The sequence below is a fragment of the Carettochelys insculpta genome, chromosome 22 (assembly GCF_033958435.1).
Source record: "Carettochelys insculpta isolate YL-2023 chromosome 22, ASM3395843v1, whole genome shotgun sequence".
Taxonomy (NCBI): domain Eukaryota; kingdom Metazoa; phylum Chordata; order Testudines; family Carettochelyidae; genus Carettochelys; species Carettochelys insculpta.
In genome coordinates this window covers 22,561,747-22,583,046 of record NC_134158.1, presented here as the reverse complement: position 1 = coordinate 22,583,046, position 21,300 = coordinate 22,561,747, and the positions used below count along the sequence as shown (strand labels likewise).

At 54.1% G+C, this 21,300-nt stretch overlaps 1 pseudogene; it reads left to right on the top strand.

Moving 5' to 3' along the window:
* The first annotated feature begins 305 nt into the window (after positions 1–305).
* Positions 306–16,733, top strand: LOC142025299 (cytochrome P450 2G1-like; annotated as a pseudogene).
* Positions 16,734–21,300: the final 4,567 nt, after the last annotated feature.

Below are 21,300 nucleotides of genomic sequence, written 5' to 3'. Positions count from 1 at the left end.
AGGCTGAATTCCCACTGCCCCGAAGCAGTGGCTGGCACATCAGCTGTCTTGGTGTGGCACTGCCGATGATGGGGCCTGCCTCGGGCTGGAGGCATGGCCACCACACCCCCGTGCAGCACCAGAGGCCTTGCCTGTGGTGACAAACAAGGAGTTAACCAGTGGGCAGCGACTGGAGCATTACAGAAGTGTTTGCCCCGGGGCTATCACGTAAGGCAGAAGGTGGGGCCAAACCTGTCTTGGAGCAAGTCTATAGCAGAGCCATCCCGGCTGCCTATGACCAGGGACATGGCAGAGGACCACGCACCATGGAGCTGGCGGGAGCTATCACCATCTTCCTGAGCATTTTTGTGTGTTGCCTCCTGGCCATCTCTGCCTCGAGAAAGCAGGCACCCTACAAGAACCTGCTCCCAGGCCCACGCCCCTCCCGCTGATTGGGAACATCCTGCAGATGAATTTGGGATATACCATAAAGTCCCTGGAGAAGGCTGGACTGATGGTGACCAGGGTTTTCCGCAGGGACTGAAATCAGCGGGGTGTCCAATGGATGGTGCCTGCAGTCAGGGCCAATGAGTGGGGGGGGTGCTGTCAGTGGGACAGGGGGCTGCGTGTTTTCCAATGGGCTCTGCTTTGCATTTATCAACCTCAGCCACACAGGCAAAAGGACGGGATCCCAAGTACCTGTTACCAGGCAAGAGAGGGAATCTTGGAGTCAGTCTATGACAACGTGCACTCAACATGCAGCTGCGTCAAAAAAGCTAGTGGGATCTTAGGGAAATAAATAAGAGAAAATACCATAAAATCTTTGTCTACATCCCTGTGTGTCAGGTTTCTAAAGGTGTTCAACATCTAAGCCCTGGAGAGCCCTTCCAAGGGGGATCCTTTGGGGATGCACGAACCCCCACCTGGCTTTAAATACCTGGCCCTGTGGCTGTGAAATGCATCCCTTTGCCTGGGGTCATCACCCACCACTGAACCAGCTGCAGTTCCATAACACAGAGTTTTTCTGCCTTGATCTTTGCTTGGGTGTCTCACTTTTTCCAGGGGCTCTGCTGCCCCCCACCCCCAGGTTTGGCACTTTTGCAGGGTCAACAGCAGCATTTGGAGACTGGCTAGGCAGCAGCCCCCACCACAGCATGGAGATGCCAGGCTGGAGCAATTTTCTAGCCTCTCAGGAGGGCTGGCTGGCAAACATATCTAACACCAAGAGACCCAGGTTGCCAACCCCAGGGACTGAACCTGTGATTATAGGGGCCAGAGCCCTGGGCTGTACCACACCAGCTGGCTCTCAGCCCCAGCTGTAAAGCAGACACTTCACTCACCCTCGCATGTGGTCTCAGCACCTCTGGGTACTACACATAGTTCAAGGGTGGTGCCCATCCCAACAGGGCCCTGATCAAAGCTGGGGTCTGTGCAGTGCCCAGCCTGGCGGGGCCCTGATCTTGGGTGGGGTCTGGGCAGCACTCGGCCTGATGGGGCCCTGATCTCAGTGGCTACGTCTACACGTGCACCCAACTTCGAAATAGCTTATTTCGATGTTGCGACATCGAAATAGTCTATTTCGATGAATAACGTCTACACGTCCTCCAGGGCTGGCAACGTCGATGTTCAACTTCGACGTTGCTCAGCCCAACATCGAAATAGGCACAGCGAGGGAACGTCTACACGCCAAAGTAGCACACATCGAAATAAGGGAGCCAGGCACAGCTGCAGACAGGGTCACAGGGCGGACTCAACAGCAAGTCGCTCCCTTAAAGGGCCCCTCCCAGACACACTTTCATTAAACAGTGCAAGATACACAGAGCCAACAACTAGTTGCAGACCTGGTATATGCAGCACGGACCCCCAGCTGCAGCAGCAGCAGCCAGAAGCCCTGGGCTAAGGGCTGCTGCCCACGGTGACCACAGAGCCCCGCAAGGGCTGGAGAGAGAGTATCTCTCAACCCCCCAGCTGATGGCCGCCATGGAGGACCCCGCTATTTCGATGTTGCGGGACGCGGATCGTCTACACGTCCCTACTTCGATGTTGAACGTCGAAGTAGGGCGCTATTCCCATCCGCTCATGGGGTTAGCGACTTCGACGTCTCGCCGCCTAACGTCGATTTCAACTTCGAAATAGCGCCCAACACATGTAGACGTGACGGGCGCTATTTCGAAGTTACTGCCGCTACTTCGAAGTAGCGTGCACGTGTAGACGCAGCCAGTGGGGGTCTGGGCGGCACCCGGCCCTAGTCTCGGTTGCTGTTAAGCTTATAGGAAGCACATGGGCTCTTTTTAGAGGGACAAGGCAGAACGCCGCTTTTACTGAGAATATGGCACCACTATTATTATAGACATCTAATATATATAGTTTACTCAGAGGCCCACACACATCCACACACCCACACACACACCCCCCTTGTGGTTGTGTATAGTTACCCAAGGTTGCTCACTCTAATCCATTGGCCAGATGGCTTAGAGGTGAGTGGGGAGCCAGGTTCTGCTGATCCGGATCGATGCTGCGATGTTGACAAGCCGAGAAGAGGAGCCCAGCTCCACAGTGGGGCCCACGTCTTTTATAGCTCTTAGTCCACAGGCCTGGCTCTGTCCCACTGCCCCGGCACCATGAGCCACCAGTCAGTGGCAGATGGGTTTGAGCCTTTCCCACTGCCCAGGCTTCTGTGCGACTCATCACCTACAGATGGGACTTAATCCCCCTCCCCGGGTGGGTCAGTGCTGGAGAGTCCAGTTCTCCTTGTTCTTCAGCCTCCGAGTCTTTGTTGCCCAGACAGGCGGCTCCAGAGAGTAACTCTCTAAGCAGCCACAGCCACACTTCCAGGTGGGTCTCACCCACCCTCCCATTCTCACACATGGCACGAATGTTACAGGCTCACACAAGAGGAAAACGGAGTTTCAGATACAATATGGAATCCGGTACAGAGTGTATAAAGTAACCGATATAAAGCACAAGACGAAGGCAGAAAGTAGTGTATAAAATAACACATCTAAAGAGTAATACAAAAGTCTGTGGCCTGTGAGAAAGACACAGGGTGCTACCGAGGTGCACAGGAATACGACGTTCCATTACACCACACCTAGCTATTTAGGGTGCTACGCTGTGGGTGGGCAGTGTTGGTGGGAGGCATGTACATAAGAACATAAGAACATAAGAATGGCCATACTGGGTCAGACCAAAGGTCCATCAAGCCCAGCATCCCATCTGCCGACGGTGGCCAATGCCAGGTGCCCCAGAGAAGGAGAACAGAAGACAAGTGATTTATCTCCTGCCATCCATCTCCTGCCCTTGTTATGAAGGCTAGGGCACCATACTTTATCCCTGGCTAATAGCCATTTATGGACCTGACCTGCAAAAATTTATCAAGCTCTTTTTTAAACCCTAATAGAGTCCTGGCCTTCACAGCCTCCTCGGGCAAGGAGTTCCACAGGTTGACTGTGCGCTGTGTGAAGAAAAATTTCCTTTTATTAGTTTTGAACCTACTACCCATCAATTTCATTTGGTGTCCCCTAGTTCTTGTATTATGGGAAAAGGTAAATAATTTTTCTATATTCACTTTCTCCACACCATTCATGATTTTATATACCTCTATCATATCGCCCCTCAATCGCCTCTTTTCCAAACTGAAAAGTCCCAGTCTCTCTAGCCTCTCCCCATATGGGACCCTTTCCAAGCCCCTAATCATCTTAGTCGCCCTTTTCTGAACCTTTTCTAATGCCAATATATCTTTTTTGAGGTGAGGAGACCACATCTGCACGCAGTACTCGAGATGTGGGCGTACCATAGTTTTATATAGGGGAAGTATGATATCTTTTGTCTTATTATCGATCCCTTTTTTAATAATTCCTAACATCCTATTTGCCTTACTAACTGCTGCTGCACACTGCGTGGATGTCTTCAGAGAACTATCCACTATAACTCCAAGATCCCTTTCCTGATCTGTCGTAGCTAAATTTGACCCCATCATGTAGTACGTGTAATTTGGGTTATTTTTTCCAACATGCATTACCTTACACTTACCCACATTAAATTTCATTTGCCATTTTGTTAAATTTCATTTGCCATTTTGTTAAATTTCATTTGCCATTTTGATTAAATTTCATTTGCCATTTTGTGAGGGGGAAGGTAGCCCGGGTAACATAGGGTTAATAACAGCTTAAAGTTTTGTTTGTTAGCAAAGCCTCCCAGATGCACGGAAATAGCTCTGGTTGGTAAGGGCTTTCAGAGACTGTTTGTGAGAGAAATGAGGATGTCAAGGAGACTGTTTGGGAGGGGGGGAGACTAAGGGAAGTGGAAAAGGGTACAAATATGCTTGCCTTGTCTGCTGTTAGGTGTGCAGGCTTTGTGGAATATATCCCCCTGCACCCTATTTTGGTGCACCAAATAAAGCACTTAGGTTAATCTCTTCCACTCTCGGGCTACGTCTACACGTGCACCCAACTTCGAAATAGCTTATTTCGACATCGAAATAGGCTATTTCGATGAATAACGTCTACACGTCCTCCAGGGCTGGCAACGTCGATGTTCAACTTCGACGTTGCTCAGCCCAACATCGAAATAGGCACAGCGAGGGAACGTCTACACGCCAAAGTAGCACACATCGAAATAAGGGAGCCAGGCACAGCTGCAGACAGGGTCACGGGGCGGACTCAACAGCAAGTCGCTCCCTTAAAGGGCCCCTCCCAGACACACTTTCATTAAACAGTGCAAGATACACAGAGCCAACAACTAGTTGCAGACCCTGTATATGCAGCACGGACCCCCAGCTGCAGCAGCAGCAGCCAGAAGCCTTGGGCTAAGGGCTGCTGCCCACGGTGACCACAGAGCCCGGCAAGGGCTGGAGAGAGAGTATCTCTCAACCCCCCAGCTGATGGCCGCCATGGAGGACCCCACTATTTCGATGTTGCGGGACGCGGATCGTCTACACGTCCCTACTTCGATGTTGAACGTCGAAGTAGGGCGCTATTCCCATCCCCTCATGGGGTTAGCGACTTCGACGTCTCGCCGCCTAACGTCGATTTCAACTTCGAAATAGCGCCCAACACGTGTAGACGTGACAGGCGCTATTTCGAAGTTACTGCCGCTACTTCGAAGTAGCGTGCACGTGTAGACGCAGCTTCGGTGTGTTATTGGGCCAGCGTTGCACACCGGGCACGAACTGCCACTGTGCCACCTCGGGAGGAGGCAACAGCAGGATAATGTTTGTGAGACACTCACACTCTTCTCAAGGGCTCCTAGCAGTGCCGGGGCCTCTCACTGGCTTCCTGTAGGTCTCTGCTAAATATCAATGAACCTGGCGAGGGGGCCTGGAGCAGCTCGGCCAGGAACATGGGCGTTCCTGATGAATATGTTTACGAGCGCTGGCCAAAGGCCAAGATCCAGCTGGTCCCGCTTGGCGAGGAATGCAAACGCTCCAGGGCTGTGGCCCGGCCCAGCCCAGCCAGCTGTGGGCTGCGGCCCGGCCCAGCCCAGCCAGCTGTGGGCTGCACATGGCATCCCAGGCACGTCCAGCCAGGCTCTGGGCACCAGGGCCTGGTTCTGGTTCCTGGAAAACCGGCTGCAGTGCATGTTGCATGCCAGCCCCGCGGGATTTGGATGGGAACTGACCGCTGGAGCAAAGACTGGGCCAGGCTATGCAACCCCCAGGCTTTGCAGAACGCGCCAGGGCGACAGGCATACCTGGGCAGAGGCCTCGCTCCTGGGAAGTCCAGCTTCTCAGTGGGTGTCGTTAGGCGAAATGCCACTGGCCTTGGGGCTAAGTGGGGTCATTCTCAGCTGGGAAAAAGCCGGGTTACCATAGCTGCAAATACCAGGTGTGTCACGGAGCCCAGAAATGGACCCAGTGCAGGCTGGGGGCTGACCACTAGGCCCTGCTGCCCCACTGCCCAGGCCGGGGGCAGTACAAACACAGCTTCAAACACTCTGCCCAGAGCATGCCAGCTCAGCATGTGAAAAGCGCAAGGGAGAGACTCCCACTAGTGAGCTCAGCCCCCAGACCCAACACCGGCCAGCCTGGATGCTCCCAAGCTGATTAGCATGCTGGCCCTGAAGCCAAACCCTCTTTCCCTGGCAGCGTTTCAGGTTGCCAAGACTGGCCTGGTCTCCTCTTACCGAGCAGCCTGTATGTAACCGCGGAGCCTGCACTGGGGGTGGGCCATTCCCAGCTGTGGGCCCTGGAGCTTGTGGGGCAGGGGCAGGCCCATACTCCTGGCTATCTGCCTCTCGTGCCTGGCTCTGCTTTCGGCATGGCAGCAAATGCACCAGGGGCGAAGCTGCCTCCGGGGGCCGACCCCTCTGCCCTTCACTGGCAACCTGCTGCAGGTAAAGACAGACCAAACCTTCAAGTCATTCATGGCGGTAAGGGGCACCCCAGGAAGCCTTGCTGAAAGGAGCTGGCCGGCCAGGGCATGTAGCTGAGCTGCCTCCTTGCCCCATGGCATAGGCAAAGGAACAGCCCTGCACCGCCCCCACCTGGTTCTCCTGCGGCTCTGGGTCCGTGCAAGATGCCTGTCACTACCAGCGTGCCCTGTCAGCTGGGCACTGGTGCAGCCACTCAGGAGTGATGCCAGTGGTACCCAGCGGATCACCAGAGCACCCACAGCTAGGTTTGCATTCCCCTGGGTGGTGCACTTCTGCACATGCCTCAGCACATATAAAATTTATTCTGCACAAATGTAAATCCACACCGGGATGGAAAAGATTTGAGGGAACTCTGCCCATTCCCACTGCACAGTGCATGGGTGTGGGGGGGCTCCCATGGCCGGGCTTGTGCTGGTGCAACTAACTGGAGCACCTCCCAGCTGGTGTAAGCCAGCATTGGTCTCATGATTTCAGTGGGGCATGTTGGTTATGCCAGCTCAGGATCTGTCCCCTCGCCAGCCCCGCCCTGAGACTGCACCAGGCCAGTAGCATGCGCCCAGCAACGTGCCCTGCTGCCATGGCCTCTTGGCTGTGCTCTGGGTGGCAGCTGAGGGATAAGTACGGCCCGGTGTTCATGGGGCACCTGGGCCCCCGGCGGGCACGAGGCGGTGACGGAGGCCCTGGGGGAGCACGCCGAGGAGTTCGGTGGCGGAGGGGAGGTGGTGTCCGTGGAACAGAACTTCAGCAGCTTTGGTGAGTGGCAGAGTGGGGCTCAGCAGGGGGTGCTCTCCCCTGGCAGGAAGGGCTGGCCCCAGCAGGCGCTATGGGGTGCTGGGGAGTGGGGTTCAGCAGGCATCTTTCCCAGCGCTCGCAGCAGGCGTCCCAGGGCTGACTCCGGTGGCTCTATTCTGCCCTGCCCAGGGTGGTTTTCACCAATGGCGAGCGGTGGTGGCGGCTGCGTCTCTTCGCCCTCGGCACCCTGCAGGACTTTGGCCGGGGGAAGTGGAGCGTCGAGCAGCGGATCCAGGAGGAGGCCCAGTACCTGCTGGAGGAGCTCAGGAAAACCAAAGGTCTGCGCCTTAGTCCCTCCACGTAGCACCAGAGATCAGGGCCGGGGAGCAGCTTTATAGCTTCTTTACCAGGCACTTGTTCGCCTGGCCTACATACTGATAGGGCTAGTGTTGCCATGGTAACCATGTACTTCCCAGGTACTTACTCTCCCATTGGCAGATGAGTGTCCCCATTTTACAGAAGGGGAAACTGAGACACAGACTGGCAGAAATGACTCACCGGCTCACAGGAGTGAGGCCTAATGGGGAAGGTAGGAATCGGAGTCATGAGCAGCCCAGGTGCAGTTCCTGGCTCTGCCCAGGTGATCTTGGCCCAGGTGCCGTGTCTCAGTTTCCCTACCTGTAAAATGGGCTCACTAGGAATGCCTCATTGTAGAAGGTACTGGCTGGGGAGACAAGGTGGGCGTGCTACCTCCTTTTATTACCCCAGCTTCTGCTGGTGACAGCCACAAGCCTTCCAGCTCCTCTGTGCAGGGCAGGGTTGTGCCGGGTGCAGCTCGAAGCAGGCAGGGTGCTCAGTTACTAGGGTAAGACAGGGGTCATATGCGTTCCTTTGGATTATGAAAGACATGGGACTAGATCCCAGCCTGCCTGGTTCTCCCAGCCTGCCCGTCTGCGAACACCTCCCCCTTAGCTGGGCCCCACATTCAACAGGCACACTAGCTCTCCCAGCGTCTCAGGAGATCATTCAAGCTCCTGGTTGGGCAGGGGGCCTGTAGCACAAATTACCTGCAGGCAGCTGGGGGGCTGTGCTGCCTAGCGGTCTGACCATACGTCCTGGAACCTGGAATAAATGACTTCTACTCTGCCCTGTTTTTTGGGTCTCCCTGCTGCCCTGCAGCCCCGTTGCAGGGAGGCTATCACAGTGGTTAGAGCAGGCAGAGTTCAGCAACCAAGAGAGCAAGAAGGGCCTTTTTTTTTTAATTCGGTAAAAACCTCAATAATTCAACAGCTGGGATGCATGTGAATAACACCACCAAAAGACTGATACGGTATCGCATCCCCAATGCACTGCACAGGTTAAAGGGGGAGTCAGCCAACCTTTCGAGATCATGTCATTTGCTATTTAGATCTGAGTTGTTTGTCGTTGGGCTTTCAGACGTTCTGGGGCCTTTCAAGTGTCTCATCGCCATCAGCATTGATAACCGGGGGCTCAGCGCCCGTTGGTGTCTGATGCCTCCCTCACTATTTCCTTCCGCCTTTCCCTATCCAGTGCGGAGCAGCTTAGCTTCCGTAGTCTAGCTCCGCACCAACCTACCATATCATCTACCCATTCTCTGCGGGGTCGGCCTCTCCTGTGCAAACTGTCCATTGTGCCAAACACCAGGGTCTTGATTTTGTGTTCATTGTTCATTCTGCAACTACGCCCAAATAGCTGTAGCTTCCGTTTTATAACCTTCTGCAGCAGGTTCTCTTTCGGCTGCATCTTTCTACATAATTCCTCACTGGTGACCTTCTGCATCCATCCTATGCTCAGGATCTTTCTCTAACAACTCCTCTCGAATGCCAATATTCTTCTTTTCGAATCTGCCATTATCGCCCATGTCTCACATCCCTACACATGCTGCTGAATGCACAGGGCTTCAAGGTGCTCAGCTTTGCTCCTAAGCTAATCGCTTTGCTTTTCCAGATCTTAGCCATCGCCTTCAAACTTACTCTTACTTTCGCTATTCTAGTTGCTATTTCCTTCTTACAGTCTGGATCACATGTTACGTTGCTCCCTAGATATATGTGAACTTCTCTACATTTTCTAGTTCAATACCATTGACACTAATCTGCCTTCCTATTTCTTTATCTCCAAATACCGTTGTTTTACCTATATTTGTAATCAGTCTGTACTGCTGACCTTCTTCCTTTAGCACTTGCACCATTTTCACTAGCTTCTCCTCGTCAGTGAGAACTATATCATCCGCAAACCTCAAGTTATTAATTCTTTCCCTGTGTGTAACACCGACAGACCTGGGTTGCCGGTGCCAGGGATGCAGCTTGCACGTATAGGATCTAAAGCCCTGCACTCTACCACATGAGATAAAGGCCGGCTGGTTCTCAGCTGAGGCTGTAGAGCAGAGACTTCACTCACCCAGATGAGGTCTCAGTGCCTCTGGGTATGACATGTGCACAGATACCCCTTCTACCTCTTCCTTATCTTGTCCATCGCTCTCTCCAGATGGGCGATAAAGATACTCGGTGATATTGGATCTCCTTGTCTCGTACCGCTACTTGTTTTAAACCAACTTCCCAACTCCCCACATGTTCTCACCGCTGCCTCTGCATTATCACTGACACCCTTCGACAGCCGTATCAGTCTGCGATCGGCTATGTACGACTCCAGCACCGCCCACGTCACTTTCTGCTCTGTGCTGTCAAATGCCTTTCGAAAATCAATGAAGCAACTGTAGATGTTCTTGTTCCTTCGTTGAGCTTTCTCTGCGATCAGTTTTAGTGCCAATATCTGCTGTGTGGTACTTCTATCTTTTCTGAACCCCACTTGCTTGTCTGCTCTATGTTCCTCTATCTGCGATCTTAGTCTCTCCGTCAGTAGCATCATCAGCACGAATCAGCCTAGATGATTCGTTAGGTTAGAGCGAAAGTTCTGTAGTTCTTGCACTCCGGTGTGCTTCCTTTCTTGTATATTGTCGCTAGCACGGATCTTGTCCATTCCTCAGGGGCCTTCCCTTCTTCCCATGCTACGTTACAGAGTCGATGTATTTCCTGCATCGTGCTTTCTCCACCGTATTTGATTATCTCTCCCGTTCTCTTATCATTTCCAGGGCTTTTGTTGTTCTTCAGTCATTTCCCTGCTTTTTCTAGTTCCTCCTTCAAAATAACGGTCTCACTCTCGATGCTTGGTGGAAATATCTTGTTCAGTTCTCCAATCAGTCTCTCTGAGACACTTGGATCCAACTGTGCTTTGCATAGATCAGTGCAATATCTCGTCCATCACATCATAATCTTCTCCTTGTTCATGAGCACCTCTTCGTTCTCATCTTTCGTCATCTGCTTTGGTTGCCATTTCCTATTAGGAAATATTAGAAATATTAATATATATTAATATTAGAAATATTTATTCCTAATCATCTTATACACCTCCCTGGTGTTACATTCACCATAATACCTCTCTACATCCTCACATTGCTCCTCTAACCATTTCGTCTTATCCTTTCTGGCTGCTTTCCTTACCTCACTGCATTTCATCCTATATTTCTGTTCCACCATCTCAGAGACATCTTTTCTGATTTTCAGCGCTCATCTGACCAACCCTCCTCCTTCAACCAGTCTTGGGATGCAAGGGTCTGGCGCAGACTAAATTTAAAAAAAAAAATCTCAGGGATGGTGATGGGCCCTGTGAGAGCAAGGGACTGGACTTGAAGGCTGGAGTGGATGAGGGGATGGATTGCACCCTCAGCAAATTTGCAGATGACTCTAAGCTAGGGGTCATGTAGATACACTGGAGGGTAGGGACAGGGTCCAGAGGGACCTAGACAAATTGGAGGATTGGACCAAAAGAAATGTGATGAGGTTCAACAAGGAGAAGTGCAGAGTCCTGCACTTGGGACAGAAGAATCCCAAGCACTGTTACAGGCTGGGGACCGACTGGCTGAGTAGCTGTGCAGCAGAAAAGAACCCAGGGATCACAGTGGATGAGAGCCTGGATATGAGTCAACAGTGTGCCCTGGTAACCAAGAAGGCTAACGGTGTATTGGGGGGCATTAGGAGAAGCATTTCCAGCAGATCTAAAGAAGTTATAACTCCCCTCTATTCAGCACTGGTGAGGCCCCATCTGGAGTACTGCATTTAGTTCTGGGCTCCCCAGCATAGAAAGGGTGTGGACATATTGGAGGAGGTCCAGCAGAGGGCAACAAAAATGATTGTGGGGCTGGAGCACATCATATATGAGGAGGGGCTGAGGGATTTGGGCTTATTTAGTTTATGGAAGAGACGACTGAGGGGCGATTTGATAGCAGCCTTCAACTTCCTGACGGGGGCTCTAAAGAGGCTGGAGAGAGGCTGTTCTCAGTGGTGACAGGCGGCAGAACAAGGAGCAATGGGCTGAAGTTACAGAGGGGGAGGTGTAGGTTGGATATTAGGAAAATCTATTTCCCCAGATGGGTAGTGAAGCACTGGGATGTGTTACTGAGAGAGGTGGTGGAATCTCCATCCCTGGAGGTTTTTAAATCCTGGCTTGAGAAAGCCCTGCCTGGGATGACGTAGTTGGGGTTGACCCTGCTTTAGGCAGGCGACTGGACTCAATGACTTCCGAAGGTCCCTCCCAGCCCTGGGAGTCTACGATTCTACGTCGTGAGGTCCCTTCCAGCTCTATGACACAGGCTAGTGCTGGCTAAACAGCCGGTGTGATGCTGTTGTGTGATAAAGCGCCTCAGCACGGTGCCGTGATTTCTGCCCGAGGCTACGTCTACACCAGACGGCGTTTCTGTCAGAAACCTCACAGAACGTCGACACGCAAAATGAGCTCTGTCGCCAACACCCTGCACCTCTGCTGGCCGCCTGGTGCCTCTCCGCCTTCTGCTCTAGCGCCTTCCTTGACGCTTTTCTGTCAACAAAAGAGCCGTGTGGACTCTCTGGGCCCTTTTGTCAACAGACAGGACTCCTGGCTCCCTGGGCTGCCCTCTTTGCTGAGCGTCCTGTTGGCCGCTCCGTCGAGAGAGGGCCAGGCAGTCTGGCTGCTCTCTGTCGACAGAGCGGAGTGCTCTTCCGATCAGCTTTTGTGTGTGGGCATGACCCCGTCGACAGCAGTTTTGCTGGAAGGTCTCTTCTGACAGTAACTTCTGTTGACAGCTATCAGAGGGGAGCCGAGTCCGTCTGTGTCTGCAAAACCAACCAGAAGTCCTGGGGCACCTTCTAGACGAACAGATTATTTTGGAGCATCAGCTTAGGTGGGCACAGACCCACTTCGTCAGATGCAGCTAATGAAGCTGGGCTTTGCCCACGAAAGCTGCTGCTGTGATGGGGTTCAGGGGTCCCCATGCACTGCACCCCGGCCGCAGGCAGGAGTGATTCTCACTCAGCAGGTAGAACAGGAGGTTTATTAGGCAACAGAGGCCCAGTTTCTCACAGAAGAGTCAGTGCAGCCATCAGAGACAGTCATTCCAACCTGTCCTGGGGAGAGGAGCCCGAGGGGTGCCCCTTTGGGGTGTAGCTTCCCCCCTCACCAGGCTGGCTGCCTTCCAGCTCCCTCTCCCCTCCAGCTTCTAACTGCTGCCTCCGATTCAACCCAGCTCGGCTCCTCCCTCCTCTTTGTTCAGGGCAGAGGTGTTACCTGCCAGCCCAGGTTATAGCCCCAGGGTCATTCTTAGCCGCTGGGAGCTGCTCTGCTCATCTCACACACATCCAGCCTGAGTCTCACACATGCACTCCCCCAACTCCATCACAGCTGCTCCAAAATATCTGTCAGTCTATAAGGTGCCCTGGGACTTCTTGTTGTTTCTGGTGTAGCGTAGATGTAGCCTGAGTCTGTAGAGATCCTGAAGCAATTGCTCCGAGGGCTGCCCCACTAAACCACGCTGCTCTCACCTTGAGAAGGGACAGGGGCACACCACGGGGGCAGGGAACTGGGCAGGAACTTCCTAGCCAGAGGAACATCTATGGCAGCTTCTTCTGCCCATTGATCCCACCTACTGCCTGAGCCGCGCCGTGTCCAACGTCATCAGCTCCGTCGTCTTGGGGCAGCGCTTTGACTATGAGGATGAGACGTTTCCGGCCCTGCTGCGCTCGATGAACGACAGCTTCCTGGAGATGAGCCCTGCCCGGGCTCTGGTACCGCTGGCCTCGGCCCCGGCGATGACGGCTTTGGGCAGGAAATTCCCACCTGAGGTCTAGGTGGGCTCCAGCTTCCGGCACCCCAACCTGAGAGGTTAGTGGGGCTTTTCAGAGCAGCTGCTTCAAGCAACATTGAGCCACTGTCTCTCAGACCCTTCTCCTTCCGCGCCCAAAGTTGGGCTCTTTCCCATGCACTGAGGCTCACACGCCCCCCCCAGCGCCCAGCTGCCCCACCACACTCACCATCAGTGGAAGAGGCAGGTGGGGGCGGAGCTTGGTGGGGAGGGAGCAGAAAGGGGTGGAGCTTGGCAGGGAGGGAGTGGAAAGGGGTGGAGCTTGGTGGGGAGGGAGCGCAAAGGGTGGAGCTTGGTGGGGAGGGAGCAGAAAGGGCGGAGCTTGGCGGGGAGGGAAGGGGCTTGGGGTGGCGCGGGGTGCATGGGAGGATGTGGCAGGTGTTCTCCATGGGGTTCTCCCACCTGTCGCCTCTGCCTAGGGGTGGCGCATGAGGTTATCGCAATGAGCGGAGGTGACCGGGGGAGCCCGTGTCTGTGTGCGTGTGGGGGTGATTCTCCATCCTCTGAGGTCATTAAAGCCAACCTGGTAGACTCCCTAAAACAGGAGTCCCGGGCCAGGTGCCAGGCTCCCCACGGCAGGTGGGGAGGGCCTGTGTTAACCTGGCAGTGGCCAGGAGCTCTGCGGACACAGTCGGGCACTTGAGGCAAGAGCAGGAGGTGGTCTGGGCAGGGCTGGTTACGCTCCCCCTGCCTCACCAGTTCTGCAGAGACCCCAGTGGGTGACCCCGTGCAGCTCTATGATAGGTTCTCCTGTGTCATGTGGTACCTGCCCGGGCCCCACAGCTGCATCTACCGCCTCTTCGAGGAGCTTGAGGCCTTGATGGCCCAGAGGGTGAGGCTCAACCAGGAGTCGCTCGACCCCAGTGCTCCGCGAGATTTCACCGACTGCTTCCTCGTCTGGATGGGGAAGGTACCAGCCTGGAGCCATGCTGGGGAGTCAGGACTGTCAACCTTTTGGCCTGAGCACTCTTGGAGCATGGGCTGTTTTTGGGCTGTGTTTGTACCGCACCTGACACCTGGCGTCCTGGTCCAGGACTGGGGAGGTGCTACCATAAGCTACCTAATAGCAATAAAATGTGCAGTACCTGGTGCCTGGCATCCTGATCGGGGACTGGTGTGGTGCTACTGTCATCCACTTAGAGCAATAAAATGTGCAACCCCCTGGCACTTGGCACGCTGGTCCAGGCCTGAAGAGGTGCTACCGTAATCCACCTAACAGCAGTAAGAATGTTCAGAGGCTGACCCAAGGGGGCCCAGCTCTGGGACTGGGTTTCCTTGGTGCTGTAGTAAAGCAGACAACAATAACTACCGCTAAGGGCAGCCTGAGCTTGTGGTTAAAGCCTGGGGGGGGCAGGACTCAGGGGGCAGGGTTCAAATCCCAGCTCAGCCATCTGCTCCCTGTGTCTCTCGGGGCTCCTGCCTATGGTTCTGCCCCCAGCACCACTTTCTGGTAGCTGATAGGCCCCAGCAGGGAGCTGACCCACTGCCCCAGCCTGTGTCCATCACCCCCAGGAAGGGGAAAAACCCCATCAGTGAATTCAGCATTGAGAACTTGGTCCTCATCACACTTGACTTGTTCTTCACCAAGACCACCAGCTCCACCCTGAGATACAGGTTCCTCTGTCCCATTAGGCACCTGCATGCCCAAGGGGAGGCAAGTTTCCATGGTAACCACCAGAGGGGGTTACCCACCCTAGAGGTCCTGCTAATTTTTCCCATCTATTGGTGGAATAAATTTTGTGATGTGCACCGAGGTGTGTGGCTGTGGACCACCCATAGAACACACACTACAGGCTGTGGGCACTCTGCTAACCAGCTGGGCAGCCCCTAAATCTCTCCTGGGCGGCTGCCCAACTGCTCAGCTTACAAGGAGCGCTGGTCTCCGCAGAAAAAGTGCACCAGGAAATCAACCACGTCACTGGCTGCAACCGCATCCCCGCCCACGAGGACAGGAGGCAGATGCCCTACACGGACATGGTGATCCAAGAGATCCAGAGGAGGATAGACATCATGCCCCTGGGGCTGCAGCACACCGAGACCCAGGGCACCCAATTCCCGGGGTACACGGTCCCCAAGGTACATAGCAGGGTCAACAGGCAGAAGATAGGAGAGGTATTTTGGGGCTCAGTCCCATGTGCCTGAATGGCCCCAGATGTTTGGAGGGAACAGACACCCACCTCTCCCTTTCTGGCAAGACAAACTTCACCCCAGCTTTCAATAAGGAGCAGCAGGAAGAACACAGCAGCCCAGGCTGAGACTAAAGAGCCCTATGGAGCAAGAGCAGACTGCCACAGCCATCAATCATGGGTCGAGACGTGCTGAAACCCTCCTGTCTCAGCAAAGGATGGATCCCACCGCACACACCAATGCAGCACTTAAAGAATCAGGACACTGCGGGTGGAGCATGGGAGAGAGATCCCAGACTGTCTCTATTTCCTGTTTACACTAATGAAGTGACATGCCCCGTCACGGCTCTGTGGAATAGCAGCTCTAATGGGCACCCCACGGGTCTCTTCTAAGCGGGAGGGCAGTTGAGGTGTGAAGAGCTACAGATGTGTTTAGTTCTTGCCTCTCTGGTCTCCATCTCACTCAAGGCACCATGTGTTCCCAATACTGGGCTCTGTCCTACGGGACTGAAAGTACTTAAGCAACTTCGAAGCCTTCAACCTGGGGGATTTCCTGGACGAGAACGGCCATTTTAAGAAGAACGACACCTTTGTGCCGTTCTCCTTGGGCACACAACCCGCCTCCTGTCCCTGCACTCTCCCCTCCTGGTCTCTGGAGGTTGGAATCCAGGAGCTGAGCTGTGGAGCATCCCAGGAGCTTCCTTACCAGATGGGACCCAAAGGCTCTCTCCCTTTGGCCAGCCCTAGCGAACCAACCATTCCACCATAAACGCTGGCCTATAAGCACTGGTCTCCCATGCAGGCACAGCTGTGTGGGGCAGTCAGTAAGGGCTGGCATGGCAATCAAGAAACCTAGGTATTTCTGTTTCTTCAAGGTGGGAGCTCTAAGGGTTAGCCTGGGAGCCAGGACTCCTGGGTTCCCTCCCTGAGCCTGGGAGGGAAGTGATGTCTAGTGGTTGGGTTGGGGGAGCTTGGCACCAGCACTCCTAGGTTCTCTCCGTGGCTCTGGGAGGGGAGTGGCATCTAGTGGTCAGAGCAGGGTGCGGGACGCCAGGACTCCTGGGTTGGAGCGGTGTGGGATGTCGTGGTTAGAGCAGGGTGCAGGCAGCCAGGACTCCTGGGAAGGCAAAAATAACAACGGAATAAGAAAGAAAGAATTTTTAAGAAAATATTTACACCCAAACTTCCAATGCTGACCCCTCCCCGTGTAGAAACGAGTCCGATTGCCTCTTTGTTTCTCTGTCGATCCTTTCTGACTTCCGCTACAGCCACCTGGCCACCGCCAGCTGGAGCTTAGTTTTGCAGTTCATTTCAACAAAGGCGAGCCCGCGTGATTAAACAGGAGACGTGCTTGTTTCCGGCACTGCCGCGGATGCCCACAGTCAGTTACTTCGCTTTCATGTTTGGCAGGCTCACGGTGCTGTTGTGGGCAGGACTTCGGTGACCATCGGTCCCATTTTTGCCAGGACGGTCCTGTATTTGGGCCGTCAGAAAGGCCTCCCGACTTACTTTAGAAAAGGGACCGATTGTCCCTTGTTTTCCTGGCAAGCAGGGAGCGAGCAGGTTAGTCTACTTCCCCCTTGCCCGGGGCCTGGGGAAGCAGGAAGAACATGGGCAGCTGCCCCATCCCTATCACTTCCCTGGAGCTTGGGGAAGTCTGGCTGGGGGGAACACCTCGGCTACCCTGTCCCTGCTGCTTCCTCCGGGCTCCCTGGAGCACTGGGGGCTGCTGCAGCCTGGGGGTCTGGGCAGGTGGGCGGCTGCCGCCTCCTTCCGGGATCCCTGGAGCTTGGAGGAGCCGCCCCTCTCCCCATAGCTCCCTGTCCTGTATTTGAGTATCAGAGGGGTAGCCGTGTTAGTCTGGATCTGTAGCAGCAACGAAGGGTCCTGTGGCACCTTATAGACTAACAGAAAAGTTTTGAGCATGAGCTTTCATGAGTTAACTCACTTCATCAGATGCCGACGCGCACAGACAGAAATTGTGGAGAAACAACATCGTTTGCCTCACAACCTCAGTCATGCGGAGCGCAATGCCATCCACCGCCTCAGAAGCAACCCTGACATTATAATCAAACAGGCAGATAAAGGAGGAGCTACTGTCATCATGGACAGGTCTGACTACCAGAAGGAGGCTTCCAGACAACTCTGCAATACCAGATTTTACAGGCTACTTTCCTCAGACCCCACCGAGGAATACACTAAAAAACTACACCGTCTGCTCAGGACACTCCCTACACAAGCACAAGAACAGATCTACACCAACACACCTCTAGAACCCCGTACAGGGTTATTCTACTTACTACCCAAGATCCACAAGCCTGGAAATCCTGGATGCCCCATCATCTCCGGTATTGGCACTCTCACTGAAGGACTGTCTGGTTATGTGGACTCTCTCCTCAGACCCTATGTCACCAACACCCCCAGCTACCTCCGCGACACCACTGACTTCCTGAGAAGACTGCAATACGTTGGTGACCTACCAGAAAACACTATCCTAGCAACCATGGATGTAGAGGCTCTGTATACCAACATCCCACACAAAGATGGAATAAATGCTGTCCGGAACAGTATCCCTGATGATGCTACAGCACATCTGGCGGCTGAGCTCTGCAACTTTATACTCACACACAACTATTTCAGATTTGGTGACAATATATACCTTCAAATCAGCGGCACAGCTATGGGTACCCGCATGGCCCCTCAATATGCCAATATTTTCATGGTTGGCCTAGAGCAACGCTTCCTCAACTCTCGTCCACTAACACCCCGGCTCTATTTATGCTACATTGACGACATCTTCATCATCTGGACCCATGGGAAGGAGACTCTGGAGGAATTCCACCGGGACTTCAACAACTTCCACCCCAACATCAAGCTCAGCCTGGACCAATCTACACAGGAGATCCACTTCCTTGACTCTACCAGCATCTGATGAAGTGAGTTAACTCATGAAAGCTCATGCTCTAAACTTTTCTGTTAGTCTATAAGGTGCCACAGGACCCTTCGTTGCTGTCCTGTATTTGGTCGCCCTAGCCAGGAGGGATGCAACCCACTCGGAAAGTGACCCAGGGCTCGGTTGTCATGTGCTTGGCAGTAGCTCTTTGCAAAGCAGAGCAGAGCAGGGCAGCGAACTTTAGCCTTGCTTCAGTAACAAAACAAAAAGCAGTCAAGTAGCACTTTAAAGACTAGCAAAATAGTTTATTAGGTGAGCTTTTGTGGGACAGACCCACTTCTTCAGACCAGAGCCAAACCAGAACCAGGCTATGGTCTGAAGAAGTGGGTCTGTCCCATGAAAGCTCACCTAATAAACTATTTTGCTAGTTGTTAAAGTGCTACTTGATGGGTTTTTGTTTTGATAGCATATAGACTAGCACGGCTTCCTCTCTGTTACTACTCAACTTGCTTCAGTAAGAACTTCTGCTATCTCAGAACCCCCTGCAGCTTCTTGGAACCATGGGACGTGGTGATAAGGCCGAGCTGGATTTCTGCTTGTGATTTATCCCAGAGTCACTCCTGATCTTGATCTGGTTGACGCCAGGTTTATGGTGTGTGTGTGTTTCAGAGGCTTTCACATCTACAGTGGTTGCAACACCATGTTCCTTTGCCACACCTTGGAACAAAGCCAGTTGCATTGCCCTGAGTTTTTCTTTTTGCCTAAGATATGAACTCACCACACCCGTTAGTTCCTACATTTATGACTTTGATAACCAGCGGAGCCAAGAAGCTGCCGGCTATCAGGGAGGTGCCCAGCAGCCTCCCTATCCTGCGCCCCAGAGCAACTCCAGGCTATTTATCGTTGTGGGAGTCCCTAATCGTGATGGAGGTGGGATGCAGAAGGGAGCTTGGGGTCAGAGATTGGGGTTCAGGAGGGACTGTGGAAGTGGGAGTGGCTTTGAGTGAAGGGTTCTGACCTGGAGCAGGAGACTGGGGGGGCAGGAGGGAGTATGGGTACTGTGGCAGACTGCTGCCTGGGGGCTACAGAATCCCGCAAGAAGGCAGATATGCTGGCTGGTCCCACGACTAAAAGGCCCGGCTCGAGAAGAGGGGGGACCCACTAAAAAGACATGGCCCCAAATGAATTCGGGGGACAACTAAAAAGAGAAACAGGGACGGGAATTTCCCGAGACCATAATGCTTTGTCGCCTGTCGTGTAGGAAGCCGGGGGTGTAGCAGAGAGACAGATTCCCCTCTGTGCAGGAGCCCTGAGCAACCCACCCATTGGAGACGCTCTCAGAAACAAGTTCTGAATAGCCAGGCTCCCAGCTCGGCACTCAGTCCCTTCCGCCGCTGCGCCATAGGTGGGCCTCAGCTGGAGTGTTGTGTCCAGTTCTGGGCCCCACATTCCAGGAAAGATGTGGAGCAACCGGAGAAGGTCCAGGGAAGAGCAGCGGGAACGATGAAAGGTCGAGGGGACTCGAGCTGTGACTGAAAGAACTGGGCTTGTTTGGGCATACGTTTATCTCACAGAGCAGGTAGGGAGCTCGAGAGCGAGGGACTCCAGTCCCCTGCCCTCTCAGCGGGACCAAGCAGCCCTCCAGTCTCCAAACTCCCTTTCAGAGCCTGCACCTCTCACCCGCCTCCTGCACCACGTCACCCCTGCCCCAGCCCAGGGCTTGCACCCAACTCCCTCCCAGGCAGGCGCGTGTGGGGATTAGGGGTGAGGGCCAGACGGCAGGTGCTGGTTCTTCTGGGCACCACCAACATTTCTGCCAACCAGCTGCCCCTGCTCCAGAGTTTCGGATGCTCGTGGGTTGGACGGGGTTGAACTGATCCGCAGCGAGGACCGGTTCAGTCGGGGTGGAGGCTGGTGGTGGGGCCAATAGAAGTGGGGCCAAAGCTGCTCTCACTCCTTGCCCGAGGGAGGCCCCGACCGCTGTGCTCCCAGAATGCCAGTCACCCCCTTTTATTAAAGTGCCGGGCGGCGGCATTCCCCAGCAAACCAGCCTAGTACGGAGCTGCTCCCATCTGCGGGCAGCAGCAGTAAGCTGCTGTCTGTGCCATGGAGCTGCCACTCAACGGAGACTTGACTTGCAACTTACACCTCCACGAAGCCACATTAGATCCTGGAGCCCAGGGGCGAGATTCCCTCCCGGGGGGCTGGATTTGCAGCAAAGGCTTCGAAGGAGACACATTTCCAGGCAGTGAGTTTTGTGAATGACCCCAAAAGCCCCGGGGGCGTGAGGCCAGCCTGCCTCACGCTGTTGATATCCCTGGCACAAGATTCCCCCTATTTTCTTTTCCAGCCATGTGCACTGAGATTTGTGCAGACGTACGCCATTCATAGAACACAGGCTGCTTGGACGGCATGTACCTCTCTCCTGGGCAGCTGCCCACACGCTCAGCTTACAGGGAGCCCTGCTGTGTGGTCCATCCTGCTTGCAAAACAGCACTACAGCAGCAGCAACCGCTCTTAACAAGCCCTTGCACTTTTTATTAGCGCTGCAGGAAGGGAAGAGAACTAGCAAACCCCTCTGACGTGTCAAGGGCCAACCGAGGCTTTTTCAAACCTTGCCGTTTGGTCTTTGCTTGCTTGGGGGCAGGGCAGAGGCAGGAAGCTTTTCGGAGGCACCCCCTTGCCCGTCTGACTGTCCTTTGGGTGGTGACTCTTTGGGCGAGCAGGGAGTGGATTGAGCTGAGCTGGACTGGGCATTGCTGCTGTTACACTTGGAGCTTGTTTTCTAGAAAGCAAAAACCCGTGAATGCATTGAAAAGGGGCCAGGAAATCGCAGCCCTGTGGCTGGAAAAATCCTGGCTTGGCACGCTGCCTGGTCAGCTGCTTCGGGACCCCACAAACTCCTGCCAGCCTTGGGGAGCGCGGGGAGCTGCAGCCTTCTGGACACAGGCTCTCAGCCGTGTTGTGCAATAGGCAGCCTCGGCCAGCGATGCCAGAGTCCTATCAAA